Here is a 13,185-nt window from a genome sequence, read left to right on the forward strand (position 1 = left end):
TTTCCCCTGAAACCTTGCTTGCTTCTTAAAAGAAATGTTTTATCCTAAAGAAAGGAGATTCAAAGCATGTATATTTTACACATCAAATTACCTCAGCACTGGGAATGGAACATTTGACTCTCATTTGATGTAAAGTCCAGAAAAACAAGAGTGGTGATAAGTTCAAAATGCACTGAAATAAGGAATGGTTTTGTTCTTTTAATCACTAGCTATCATGATTTCTTTTCCTTCTTTTTTTTTTTAATTTTAATTTTTGTTTGGGTTTATTTTGCTCATTAGGTAGAGGAAATCATGCTATACTCTGTAATGTCTCTAGGATTTAATTTTTCAAAGCAAGCCATTTTAAATGTTATTTAAATGTAATTATCATATAGCATCAGGTTATTGCAGAGAAAAAAAAAATTGTACTATGAAATTCAGTGTAGGTAATTTTAACTCTTCTTTTTGATTAATTTATGCTGTTTATATTAACATTGTCAATGAATTAAAAAAGATATTGTAATGCTGGAAAAATCATCTTTTTACCATAAGAGTGATTACTTATGATCAGAGTTTAATGTTATGTTGGTTTTCAGTCTGAATCATTAGAAAAGAATTTTAATGCGAATACTGCAACATTTGATAGCAATCACAAGTATGTTGACCCTAAATTCATTCATGGAAAATTTTGTCTGTTGAAATCTCTCTTCTATGTATATAAGAAAAGCCTTGAGTATATTCATAAATGAGATGACAGCTTTCAATTCATCTTAATTAGTTCATTCTTGTGTTAATAAATCCTTGGGGCAGTCTCTTCTTCCTCTTTTTCTGTAAAGCTAAGATCTTTCAATATTTAATAGAGTAGCATTACTGTTCTATGTAATGAAAACTTTTATAATATTTAAGTAACCTTGCAGGGAGCATACTTTTCATTCAAGGCTGCAGAACATTACTCATGATGTGTGTAATTTTCCCTTTTCTTTTTTGTGAGTGGACAGTGTGTATTATTGTTCCATGTCCTGTTACTGTACATGAGAGTAATGATTTGGAATATTTTCTTACCCAGTGCTCCATATTGCAGAACACTGGTTCTGTTAAAAGAGAAGATGGAAACTTTTGTTTCAAGTGATAGTAATGAGACTTGAGTAGGGTTCTAATTTCATTTAGCTGCTAACAAATCTCAGGAAAAAAAATGCACACAAATGCATTTTATGAATATTTAATGCATAATTATTGTAAAGGAAAGGGATGCAGAATCTGGCAGATGCCTAACATAAGGTCCCACTAGTCCTGTGAAGCTCATGAAAAAACAACACTTGTCAGTAAATATTCTCAAGCCAGCAGAAAATAGAATTGATCATTAACTGGAAAAAATAATTCAAGTAAAATATTTTTGGAATTCAAGGTCTACTTATACGTATTAACTTTAAGGTACCTGTGGTATTTACACAGGCTTTATTCTCATCTTGCAGCTTTTTTGAACTAGGTTCATTTTCCAGTCTTAGGCCAACTTGCTCAGTAGTTGTGCTGAAGTTCAGTAACTTCTGTATGCAAATGGGAATGCCACAAGGGAATGATGAAAAAAACTTCTGTTGCTGTATCCAGCTTAGCAGTAGGGTTTTGTAATGTCTCTACAGGGTATTTCTACAGCTGTATGGCAACTGCATGTGACATGAGCTGTTTTGGCACTTATAAAAGTGACCACAGCTCTGTTAAAATCTAAAAGTAAGCTAGGATTTCTGTGCTCTCGTCACAGTCGATAGTGACCTAGTCGCTACTGACAGCAGATTCTGAGCAGCTATCCTGCTCACTGGCTATTAGTGTTTACCCTGAGTGATACAGAGAGGAATGCTTTTGTCTGCCTTTTCCATGGAAGTAATGATGATTTAGGTTTAGGTATAGTGGAGTTAAAATATTCTGTGAAATCAACAACTCATTGCTTATTTTCTAGAAGGAGAGTTAGCTCTTTAAGCCTACAATCATTCCCCTAAAAAGAACACACCCATTAAAGTGACATTGTTTGATTAACTCCTGAGACGACTTGTAACATATTCAGTACTAACTCTGCAGGACTGGTTTATTCCCTCTGCACTGCAGAACACGGTTTGTGGAATGGCCTCTGAGGGACCTCCTTGGAGGCTCTCCGCTCAGGAGGTCAGGCCTCCACTGTCCTCCCATTGCAGCACAGGGCAGCGAGGTGGGAAGGCCAGTGGTGGTACTAGCAGTGTGCTGAGCTACAGCTAAGGGGCATGACTGGAATTCTCGCACCTTTGCTGGTGCTGTCTTTTAATAAGCTCAGTATGAAAGTGATAAAAATGTTAATTGAGAGGGCAGCATTCACCTCTGATTCTGATAGTGAATTACTGCTACTAAGAGTGCCCAGCAGTCTGTTGAGTAGGTAGCAGAGCTGAGCTCTGCTGATGCAATTTAAGTGTGAGTGACTAGACTTGCCAGTGTAAAGCTCCCATATGCTTACTGATGACCACTTGCCTGCTGCATACCTGAATACCCAAGTAAGATAATTTATGCAGCATTACATGCAGATCTTTAACTGCCTTTATCAAGAGAATGGTATTTAACTCTGTATATAGGTTGAAATACTGCTTTTTATCTTATGATTACTTCATTGAAACCCTGAATATTCAAAGTAAATTCTAAAATACTTAGATTTAAGTTCAGTTGGAAAACAATTGTATGTGAATTCTTAAAAACAAAAGGAAACTTCTTGTGGCTTTTACTTCTGACAGTGTAAAATTTTCTTTCTAAAGGTAGTGAAAAGGCCAGGCCTTGACTAAAATGAATATTTTCTTTTGTGTGGAAGTTGTGTTAATGAGAAGGCTACTCAAAGTGGGCTGTTTCTTTTGCCCTGCTCCTTGTGCTTTGCCCTTTTTACCATACCTAGTTAGTGATGTCTGCAGAACAATGGGTTCCTACCTCAGTTCTATGTTTACACAGAAAAGAAATTTCTGTATTTTCATCAAATGACTTCACTGCATGTCAGAATTTAAAACGATGCCTCAGACCCTGAGCAGATAAAGGCTCATTTTGCTCCTGAATTGACATCTTTATATTCCCAAAACCAGCGCACGTGTACTCTATTAAATAAATCTCCCAAAGAATTATATTTAGGCTATGAATGGTCTAGCTGTATACTTTTGATTAAATTGTTGGCCTGAAACCAGTAAGTTTCATCCAGACCATGTTATATTCTCCATATTTATATCATTTGCAAAGTTCATTCTTTGTAGTGTATGATTAACGAGATGTATAAAATCAAATAACACAAAATGCAACATCCTGAATTATTTCAATATTTCAGTTCTTCTGAATTAAATGATCTTATTATCATGCTACTGCATCCATACTACTGCACTTTTGAATGGAAAAAATCAAGGTACCATTTTATTAGCTTGTCATATAACAATAAAAGTGGTTCATGGTGTTTTCTTTAGAATGTATTCCTGGGTTTATTAATCTTTTTCATTTCCACAAACAGTTCTTAAGGGGTGAAAAAAATTCAGTTTTCTCTTTGTTAAATTGTTTCCATTACATAAAAAGAAGTAACCCATTGTCCCTTAATGCAGAGGGGATTACTCTGTGGGTTTCTTTTACAATTAATAAGGTTAAAACTGTATTCTCTGAAATTAGCATGTGTTTTCCAGAGATATCCTTAGAGAACACAGAATTTAATAACTGAGTTTAAAGTCTTTGGGAAAATGTCAAGATAACAAGAAATAGTGAATATATATGAACTTCTTACTGAATGTGGGAAATTGAAAACTTTGTATATATCTCATGTTTTAAAAGATCTGACTCTGTATTAATTAAATAAATGTAGGTGGGGTTCAAAGCAGAATTTCTTTCAGATATTTTTTCCTAAAGATTTTTACTTAAGAGACTGAATATCTCTGTAAGTATTTAGGGAACTTTATTTTACATTGTTTTATTTCCAAACCTGGATCAATCTTCATGAAAGCAAATCTAGAATATATTTCTTTCATCACTGTTTCTCTGAGCATATGTAATCATCAGAACAGAATTACCCTTTGATAATCTTGGCTAAATCATTGCATATATTTAGGTTTATGTTTAGGCCTTAGGTGCCTTTGTGACAATGTCAAATTCTTTATCTGGGACAATGTCTTGGTTGAGCTTCTCTCTCTGATTGAATTATAAGGATGCAGCATAGGAGATCAAATCAAAAGCCTTTATTAAGTTGAGGAACAAACACTCTTCTTGCGCATTGAGACAGGCTTCTCTTTTCGCAAGAGCACAAGTTAGTGTCCCTTGCATTTACTAACCCCATGCTCATTTTGTCTCAACTTCTTTTTTTCATATCTACATTGTAATAATTTTCAGGAGCCTCTCACACATAATCTTGCTAGGAGCTGATGTGAGACTGACTGGGCTGTAGTTTCCAAAGTCTTCCCTCCTTGCAAGATGCTCATACTCTCTTGCAAGGGCCTGCCAGGACAGAGTTTTGTTGATTTTGCGGTTGGGTAGGAGGAGCATATTTCCCCACGTTCCACTTAGACATGTTCTCCCAAAATTTCATGGCCAGATTTGCTATGTCTACTCTCTTTTCTGCTCTGTGAGATACTGCTTTGCCATGTAGTCAAAACTAGTTCATGCACTCCTACCACCACTACTAAGGTGTATAGGTATCAGAGAAACTCTGTTTAGGACATGTCACTGCCCACTTTTTTGTAATATCAAAAAAATCACAAAGGTACCCAAAGAATCTGCTACTGTTATTGCACAGGATGAAATGCAATACTTTCTGTAACTACATGTCACAGTCCACCCAGATAAAACTTGAAATGGCTCCCAGTTAATTTTTCTGATACATGATCTTCAAGCTTTGCCCTTTGGGACCACTCACTTGTCACTAAGGATAAAGTCACTATTATGGCATTGTCCTGGTTTCCAGAACTAGGACTGTCATAAAGAACTCCTTAAGTCATTTTGGCTCTCAACACAATGTCATTCCAGTAGTGTCACTTTTATTGGTATAAACAAGATATAAGGTTTTCTTAATCACAAGCTTTGCCAAAGGACAAGTCACTCCTATATTTGTTGGTAGTCTCTGGAGGGATGACCACTCTGAAATTGATTTTGCTGTGCTCTCTCTTTGATGAAAACTGATAAGAACTTCCATGATTCATGATTTTATTCTTGATTTGCTATACTTCAATGGAATCTGTCTGGGGATCATTCAGTTGAACAACTTTATCTTTTGAACATCGCTTTTTCATGTCAGTCTCTAGTCCTGTTATTATTAGTGAGACTTGTTGCTCAGTCAAGGAGGATCTCTGCTTTTACACTGAAAAGTCTGAGTAAATATTACCCAAGCCTTTTTCTTTGGTTGATTATTGTTCATGAATCAAGACATTTTTGCTTCTTAGTTTTACCTGTCCATCCATAGTCCTAAGGTTTACACAGAGGAACAAAAACTAAGGTGTTTCTCAAGATTATAAAATGTAATGCAAAGGATAAATATTCTCCAAAAAGAAATTTAAGCAAATACATGCACAGAGATAAAGACATGAAGCACAAACATTATTCATTAACATAATTTTGTCTCCCCAAAATAGTGATAGTTTTTTTAGTTCTGGCTTGAGGGCTGCTGAGATAATTTTAAATGTATTTCTTACAAGTGTCAGTGTAATATCCTCACTCTTAGACCTTCAGTAAGCAAAAGACATATTTTCACAAAAAACATTGTAAACAGGTGTGTCTTAAGTTAGGAGATACTTCATATCCAAAGACTCAGTGTATTAAAATCTAAGAATATTCATGAAATAAAATTATAAGTCTAATGATGCTGGAAGCTGTCAGAATGGATTTCTGAAGGGGGAATCATGCCTGCCAAAGCTGACTGGCTTCTACAACAAAGGATCTCAGCAAGATTGCATATGAAATATAACTAGGAGGACGAGTGTACAAACAAGTAATTTTTAGAAGCAAAAGGGAACAAGAAAAATAATGAAAGCATTGCAGTTTTAACTGTTCTACATTTTAATTATTCCCAACTCATTAGTAATAACATTCTTTTTTCTTTTCCTGCTTCACATCAGATGAATCTCAAAAGTATTGAGGGTAATGATCAAATCACAACTTCAAAGATAACACTTTCAAAATAAACATAAGAAAGACTCTCAATGCATTTATTCTGAAACAGAAGCTGATGTCCCAAAATTTGAATGTGTAAATTCCAGAAATACAAGTTCACTTACAAAATAAATTTTATCCATAATAGATAGACATTTTTTTGTCTTGAGATAAAACAGAATTTTCACAATCTACTTTTACTTGGTCAGTTTTGCTTTCAGAATATTTTTTGTCTTGCATGATGTTTCTCATTTTAAAAACTTTAGCAATGAAATCGTAAAAAGTAGTCAAGTCATTCATAATCTACAAATATAAATATCAATAAAATTCCCCAAACCTATAGACTGCTTGTTACAGATCAGAGGTGAGAGGCTCTGAACCATTATTGGTTTTGATGACATCTGTGACAAAGTCATAGAAGCTTACTCCCAGAGTTTCATGAGACAATTTAGAAAAAATAATTGTTCTGCCTATTCATGTAATTTGTCAGGACTGCATCGTGTTAGAACCAGGGTAGTTGGGTGGAGGTTTTGTTTTGTTTTTTGTTTTTTTCCTATTAGTATTCTCAGCATTTCTCTACTCTATCAGGAAGAATAAAAGTCCCTGAGCAAAGAAAGAAAATTGCCTTCTAACTGTTTAAAAATACTCTACATTTTGGGATATTGCGCACAAAATTGTGTCTGACATCAGAAAATTAATGAAAATTTCAAAGTTTATGGTTAAAAAAATAAGAATTAATCTCATTTCAACTAGCTGGAGTGAAATTCAAAAGATAAGTTATGGAATAATTATCATGACAGTGTTTTATTAAGACACCATTGCTCTCTTAAGGGAGGAATTGTTCCTTCACAGCTTCTGATAGCCACTACAAACAAATATAATGATTTCATTCAAAATATTGTCCCTCTCCCATTTGAAAGGAGCTTTGTATTTTCTTGCGCTTTTTTGTGTGAAGACATATATATGACCTGCTTGGTCAGTCTTAAGAGCTAGAGTATTTTATTCTAGGTAGAAAGCATGATTTTTCGTTATGTACTTTACATCATTTGTTGTCCTAATAAATATGTCATGTTATAACCTCTACTTTCAGGAACAAATTATCTCCAACAATGAAATTTTCTACTTTGAAAATGCCTTTACAGAGCGATTTTTTGCTTTTTTTTTTACCATTTCCTGAAAGAGTTCCTTGTCCATCTGCTGTTGTGACTTAAACTTCCATCTTTTTATATAGTTCTGAAATCCCTCCTTCAGTGACTAAAACATCATGGGTCTTTGTACAGTCAGATCAATTTCTCAGGAACCTGCTGAACTTCCATCAGTTTTAGGAAGCAATATGTCCACAGCATGACATGTATTGGGGAAGTAGTAAGTTAAAATATGGTAAAGAAAGTAAAGAGATGCAAAAAGTGCTGCAAGTATTTTATTGAAATAGTACAATTTACAAAATAATTTTAGAGTTTAAAAATCCTTTTTCTCTTTCCCTTTTTAAGCAATGCAAGTAATAAATGTTACTTTTTCTTTCTCTCTTTTTTTTATGCTTATAGATATTCAATACCTGGTTAGTTCAATTCATCTCTAAAAATAGGCAGGCAGAACAATAATTCTATTTAGATGTAAAATAAGTTCCACATTTCATCATCTTATGGACTATATTCTTGAGTCTTTGCTAATATTGTTACTCCAAAGCAGCTGGAAATTTTTTATTTGTGGTAAATAAATGGAAGCATTGATTATATCATAACAAGGACTGTGTTTTGACACTGGCCTCCATCCAAAAGTGATAACATTAGTTGAAAGCCTTTTTGACTTGAAGAGCATCCTCAGGAAATAATTGCACAAACCCAAACAATTTCTATTCTTTTCATTACCAAGTTTAAGATGAGTGACTTCTTTTAATCTCAAGCTATTTTGATATGTTAAAATTTCAAATAAAAGAATTACCTAACTTCTCATCTTTTACAAGTTGCATGAAGTTGATTTTTAAAACTAACTTTCAGTTAGACTCTGCTCATTCACTGAATTGTGATATTTTTTAAAAAGTCTTAGAATTAAATTTCAAAAAAATTTTTAAGGTAGTAAATATGTGTGTAGGTTTTTCAAGGCTAAATCTCCACACTAGGCAAAGACCTCACATTAAAGAAGATAAGACTTAAAACAGCAACTAGTTCATTTCGGTGTGGTGTATTATTTCTATCTCATAGTCACAAAGTAAAGGAAATTCTTTGTTTGTTTGTTTTTGGTTTTTTTGTTGCTGTTGTTAGAAATTCAGTAGGAAAGAAACACTAGCAAGAGCTTCAAACTGTAAATGGTGAAATCCATCCAAAGAAAACTTACAAGTAGAAATCTTATCATGGAAGCAGCTGAACAAGTTAGCACCCTATACTGGAATTGATAATTATGGCTTCAGCATTATGACTGTAGAATAACAGCTGGAGATTTACAGTAAAGTTGACTCTTGGGCTTCAGCCAAAGGCTCATTTGTATCTTTTGCTGAATTTAAATCAGTTGTTCTGCAAAGGAAGTCACTGTAGTTCACAAAATTTGTTAATCTAGAGTGGCAATCTGTCATGCATAATTCTACAACAGCTACTACAGTACAGACTCTTGCTGAACTCTTTGCAAGTGGTAATTGCAGTAGGTGGCTGAAGGTTGATGCTGAATTTTCTTTTGGTCTGAAGTAGAAATTATTTTTAAAAATACGAAGTTATACACAATTCTGATTAGTAAAAGTGATGACTGTATTGAGACTAAACTTGGCACTCTAGTGGTAATTTAGATGAAATAAGCTTCTTAGTAGAAAGGAAAATTAAAGTTTACAGAAAACTGAAGAATAGAGAATGGCTAGTTTGTTTCTTTTTTCTTTAGCTAGATCAGTATATAAATTACGAGGTTTGGACAAAGATTACTTTTGCATCTGAGTTTCTCCACTGGCATCCATCAGATTGGAATCTTCCAATAGATCTGTGGTCTCTCTTTCTGAGTATAGTACAAAATCCCAGAAGGAAAGTGCTCCATGCTTGTGTTGTAATTTTGATAAAGTACAAGCATTTTGGAATGTCAATTAACTCTCCTGACAAGCTGAGCCAAAACACTGTCACAGAAAATGCAGAAAGCAGATTGTTTTTTTGCAGGAGAAACTACTTTATATTCTACAATCAATAAATTAGTTTTTAAAATATTGTAGTAAAAGTATTATTATGACTACAGTAATTTCACTAATACAAGCCGCACTGAGTATAAGCCGCATCGCCGGGTGTTGGCAAATATTTCGTTCTTTGTCCATAAATAAGTCACACCTGAGTATAAGCCGCTCTGTCGTTCGCAGCGAGGACCCGCATGCAACAAAGTTGCCAAATAGTAACAGAACCGCGGCATGGCGGGGAGTTTACTGGCTCAACTAAGGCTGTGCAGGCTCGGCCCACTCGGGGCTGCTGACGGGGCCAGGTGGCCCAGCTCGGTGGAGCCGCTCGGCGGGCCTGCTCGGGGCTGGCCGCCACCTCTGGGCTAGCTCGCCCCGGCCCTGCTCCCGCCACGGCGGTGGCAGGCAGGTATGGAGCAACCCCTGCTCCTGCCGCGGCGGGCAGGTACAGAGCACACGCCCCGCTCCTGGAGCGGAGCATACACCCCGCTCCCGCCGCGGTGGCAGCGGGTGGGCGCGAAGCCCCCCGCCTCCTCCCCGAGCCATGGGGATGTCAGCACAGAGCCCCCGCCTCTCCCCCGCCTGAAGTAGGGAACTCCCCTGCCTCCCTCCCTCCCCCCACGCTGCCGGCGCTGAGCTGGCCCCACCCGCCGCGCAACACAGTAACCAATTTGTAACAATTGCAAAATCCTGGGTTTTACTGGTAGGTGCTCGGCTCGGCACCCTGGCTGGCACTTCTGGGGTTGTAAATGTCAGAAAATTATTCACATATTAGCCGCTCCTGAGTATAAGCCGCATTTCCGGTTTGGGAGCAGAATCTTAGTCAAAATGGTGCGGCTTGTATTCAGGGGTACTACTGAATGTTCTTTTTAAGATGCAGCTGCTGCTTCTCTTATAAAATATTCTCTACTAGGATGCAGGATTATTTTGAAAGTGTGAATCGCATTGAATCACATACTAATTTTGGAGTAACTCCACTAGTTGTACAACATGAATAAGGACAATATAATTTTGTTATTCGGGAAATGAGGAAAATTATACATTAGCATAATAATTGATGCAAATCATACTGCTCAGATAAGGTGTTGGGATTACCTTAAAGCAGTCAGTGAAAGAATCAAGAATGAAGTGGTCTCTCTTTACCTTTTATAAATTAATACTTGGAGAAAATACAGTCAAGTTTATAGAAAAAACAGGAATGGTGTGGCAAGGGAAAGGAATCATCTGTGTACTTGACTGTGGTGCTTACTGTTCCTTTAGGTTAGGAGACGGGGCAAAGGATAATGGCTTTAAACAGCAAAAGGGTGATTTAGATCATACATTAGAAAGAAATTCTTTACTGTGAGGGTGGTGAGGCACTGGAACAGGTTGCCCAGAGAAGCTGTAGAATGCCCCAGCCCTGGAAGTGTTCAGGCCCAGGCTGGAAGAGGCTTTGAGCAGCCTGGGAAAGTGGACCATGTTCCTGTCCATGGGAATTGGAAACCAACTATTTGATGATTCTTTTATTTTTATTTCCTCAATCATTTTTTTCTCCTGTTGGATGAAAAACAATATCTTGAGGTGGTTCTAAAGTTGTCACACAAAAAACCACTGAAATTATTAGCTGAAATATTGTCAGTAGTCTATGCAAGGAGTCAGGGTTATATTCTCCCAGTTGAAGACCACATTTTTCTTAACTCCATATTTTGCTCTTTGCATTTTAAAGAATTTATCAATTTCTCTTTGGAGTCAGAAGAACTTTAAAAACACGGTTTAAAACTAAAAATAGAATTGGTGTTAGGATTTATGTATTTAGGGCTATTCTGCACTTTTCTAAGGTTTGCAGGTGTTTATTGGTCTGAGTTTTTATCTGTTGATCTCAGCAATTAAATGTAATTGCCAATCAAAATATTGGAAGAAGCATCTGATGAGCATGGCACAGATGCTTTATGTGTGATTCCAGTAGTATAAATCAGTATTTATGAGGCACTCTATAAAGAAATTTGTTGCATGTGTGTATTTTTGTAAGAGTAACAGGCAAAGATCTCATTTTGACCTTGAGTTTGGCATTCAGAAGATGGTGTCTATGTACATCCATATTATTTAATGTCTCCACCCAGTTCCCAGTTCAGGAGCTATGTATTTCACACAATCTCAGTGCAACAGGTGGGCACCAATTAACCCTTTATCCCCCAGTATCTCAGTTCCTACATAGGAACCACCTAAGCACACAAAGATTACAGTACATTTGAGCTGAGATTACAAGGTGTGCTGCCTAATGTAAAAGGATTTACAGATGCAACCAGCATGATGTTACCTTCCTGCTTAATTCCCTTCTATTGAATAAACCAAGTTCAGTCTTGGAACACAAGCTAGTAGAGTAAATAAACATAATTTAAATCTTAATTGTGCATACTAGAATCTAACAGGAGCCTCAGCTTTAGGCTGAAATGACAACCCAGCCCTGGCAAAAGAATTCAAAGACCTTCAGTTCTCCTAACACAGTAATGAAATCTTTTATGAGGTACATAGAGACACTTGCTTCACACCATCTAATATTTTCTATGTGAATTTCAGTGTGAATTGAGGAGACATATTTAATTGCATGTGTGGGTCAATTTCCAATTAATTTACAAAATTTTGTTGGTCAATCACTATCCCTTAAAATAAACTACTCTTGGATCAAAAAATTAAAAATATTAAGACTAGGAGTGTTTCCCTAAAGAAAAGCCCACAGACATTTTTATGGTTGTTTTGGTGTTCTGCAAATTTTTTGATTTTGATAGTTTTTGAGTAGTAATTTAATAATAATTTTAAAATTTAAAAACTCCCCAACATTTTATTTATTCATTCAGTTTGGCTTTTTTATAGACCAGTTTAGCATTTGTTCTTGAAGACAAATTACAGGTGAAGGACTTACTTTCCAATGGCTGAGCATAGTCCCTCATCTTGTAGTCCTTTTCAAATGAGATTCTAGCTCTCTAAAACAGAATCTTCTCTGATGCATATCATAATATTTAGCATTTCAGTTTTCATCAAAAGAGCACTTCTGTAATACCTGTCCTAATCCTTTCCAAATACTGTCCTTTGGTATGTGTTATGGCTTGGTCTTGCAGCGTGCAAACTGGATTTCTTTCTGCAAAGCTAAGCTGGAATATGCAGAAGTGTAAAACACAAATAATATTAATGCTATTTCCTAATCCTATGTCCTCAGCACTGCAAGTTTCATTGTAAAAGTCTGTTGTAATTGGATGACACTGCTATATGTATAACCAATTTGTCACTTCTGTTCATCAACCTATTCACTTTCTTTTGCTTCCCTTCCTTAAAATGAAACCAAGGGCCCTTCTCTTTTGTCAGCCTGCCTGGGGGTTTAAGCAGAAGGCTTAATTAATGTCTTCAGCTGTGATCTGGAAAATGCACTCTCTCACAGACAATTTGGATAGATCTCTATGATTCAAATAAAGTAAAACTGAGAAATCTCTAAAGGATGAAAGTTCCAACTCAGAAATGTAACTGAGAGATCATTATCCTGAGAATGAACAAAACTCCTTTTTTATTTTATATTTTTGACCTTTAGAAGCTCATTAGTTTCTTAAATATCTTAATTAGACCTTGAATATCTAGTCTTCTTGCTTGTGATCCTATTGGGCTTTCTCCTACAAATAAGAAACTATTTTAACGAAGTTTTAGTGGGCAGGGAATCTTTATACAATTAAAATCCACATTTCTCTGTGCACATGCATAGAGTTTTCAAAAATTTCACAAGTACCTTTGCATTTAATCTTTTCCTTGCTAAAAGATTTAATCTTTTTTCTATCTATATTTTTTTTCAGTCACTTTTGAGTCTTCAAGTATCTAGTGTACATTTAGGAAATGTGTTTAAATATTTATTTTACAAATTGCTGTAGTGTCTTAGGATCACAGTGCCTTGAGAATTTGCTGTATGTGCCTACTTACATGTTCATTAGGCCTCT

The 13,185-nt window shown here is 35.8% G+C and overlaps 1 protein-coding gene across 2 annotated transcripts in view; it reads left to right on the top strand.

Annotated features, from left to right (window-relative positions):
- Positions 1 to 13,185, top strand: part of SGCZ (sarcoglycan zeta) — a 430,920-nt gene that overhangs the window by 313,497 nt on the left and 104,238 nt on the right. The gene's annotated exons all lie outside the window — the stretch shown is intronic.

The sequence above is a fragment of the Catharus ustulatus genome, chromosome 5 (genome assembly GCF_009819885.2).
Source record: "Catharus ustulatus isolate bCatUst1 chromosome 5, bCatUst1.pri.v2, whole genome shotgun sequence".
Lineage (NCBI taxonomy): Eukaryota > Metazoa > Chordata > Aves > Passeriformes > Turdidae > Catharus > Catharus ustulatus.